The following is a 2,099-nucleotide window of genomic DNA, read 5'->3' on the forward strand; positions in this document are numbered from 1 at the left end:
ATGCACACACTTTCCTCCCAACACACATATATCTTCTGGAAATTCTTGGTTCTTGAATCTGAATTAAAAGCTCTGGCTACGCGTTTTTACTTATTCTTTGCCAAGTGAATTCATTGTATGGGATTCTAGTTTAGTAATCCATTTTATGTGATTCACTAATCACTATGATGCCTTTATGCACCTTTTTGAGGCTTGTTATTGGTTTGCCAATGTCCTTGAAAGTAGTATTGTTTTAGAAGGTGAATTGGATAGTAGTATATATTGTTTTAGAAGGCGATTGACACAATATTAGAGAATAATATTTTTTTATGGGAATTGACCCGCTGGTTGAACCACCAGGTCATCGGTTAAACCACTGACTTGTTGACCCACTACATTGTCCGGGTTGACATTGAGGTCGAGTCTGACAACTATGTTAACAAGGACCAATGAATCTGTATCAAATCTAGTTTTTAAAGATATTCATAGATGAATGGGTTGCTCACTTCTTTGATGATCTTGATTATTGGATTTCAACTTTTAGTTTGAACTTTAATGTAGGAATTTTTTAAGAAAATAATTATTAAAATAAATCATATATTTTTTTAAGATTTTAATTCAAATTAGCGATGGAAATAGCGACGAAAATTCTTTGGTAATCATAAATGGACATAATTTTACCGAAGTCATGAATAATTCACCGCTAAATTAGCAGCAGGCATATTACCGATAGATTTCCTCCCGTTTGATCAAATTCGTTTGTGAAAGTCGTCAACGACAGAATTTAAGACAAAAATTTCCATCTCTGAACCCGCATTTTTTTGTAGTGATTCTAGTAAGAGTCTCTAAGGAATAGCTCAATCTTATAGCCACGGCCTCATGACAACCCTTACAAAGGTGAGTCCTCTAAGGGTGTGTGTAACCTCCTTACTATAATTCTCGCCTTGGTACTCATTTAGGTTTAAACATTTCTTAACATTACATTTTATTATTAGCACTATCACCATAGGGATGAACACAGATAAAATAGTGTTATTACAAGTCATGTAGTACGGGTTATTTTTACCACATTGAACCTTCTTCATGGAATCTTCAATCACAAAGGTTGGGTTACTCCAAGAGGAAGCTACCTAATGGGCTCAAACTCATTCCCTCGATGATTTATATATGTCCATATTGGACTACAATTTATTTATTTCCTCTTAGACAATAATTCGGTACCATCAATTTGTAAAGTTTTTATTCTCCGCTTGCATATCTGCATATGTGCAAAATCATTTAACTCTTCAAAATGTTAATAACATATATTTAATTATAATAAGATAAACATATGAAATTTTGAAATTGATTTCTAGTAACACATTTAAACAGATGCATCCATTGAGCTCTTGCATTTCACCTGCACGTCTACAATTTAGTTTTTTTAACACTTTTCAAAAATCAGTTTTTCAATTAAGAACAATAAAATATAAAGTGAAATTTTTAACACCCCCCACATTTCAAAGATATACAACTTTAATTGAGTAAATATATGTCTTACTATTTATCTCTTTCGATAGGATCCAACTTGTTAGAAGATGGTTGATGCAAATGTTTATCAACCTCACACTTTCATGATTTTCATCCATCAATAGATCCACAAATTCTTATTAAACACAATCGCAAAATTAATTTTCCACAACAGTAAATTATAAACAAATAATTGATTATATTTAGTACATCTACCAAAGTAAGAGTGTGTTTAAATATGAAAAAGGTTAAAACAATACCACAAATCAAATTCACATTGTCACCACATTTGCCTCATATGATTTAAGATACTTGCACCATGCCTTGGAGGAAACTAAACGTGCCATACATGGAATTTGTGAACCAACTTTAAGGACTGTATTGAAAATTAGGTAAGTTTAAATTCTCATTTAAGTTTATTTGTTGTATTTTATTTTTCATCTAAGCAAATATGCCTTCATAGTAATAAAATAAGCATTGGACACATAATATATGCAATTTTGTACTCCAAATTAGCTAAACACCGCGTCAAAATTTAATTAGACCAAAACTAATTTTCAAATATAGTACATCAAATATTCCATAAAAGAAATATTGTTGCGATTAAACAC

This window comes from Olea europaea, unplaced genomic scaffold (genome assembly GCF_002742605.1).
Source record: "Olea europaea var. sylvestris unplaced genomic scaffold, O_europaea_v1 scaffold3351, whole genome shotgun sequence".
Classification (NCBI taxonomy): domain Eukaryota; kingdom Viridiplantae; phylum Streptophyta; class Magnoliopsida; order Lamiales; family Oleaceae; genus Olea; species Olea europaea.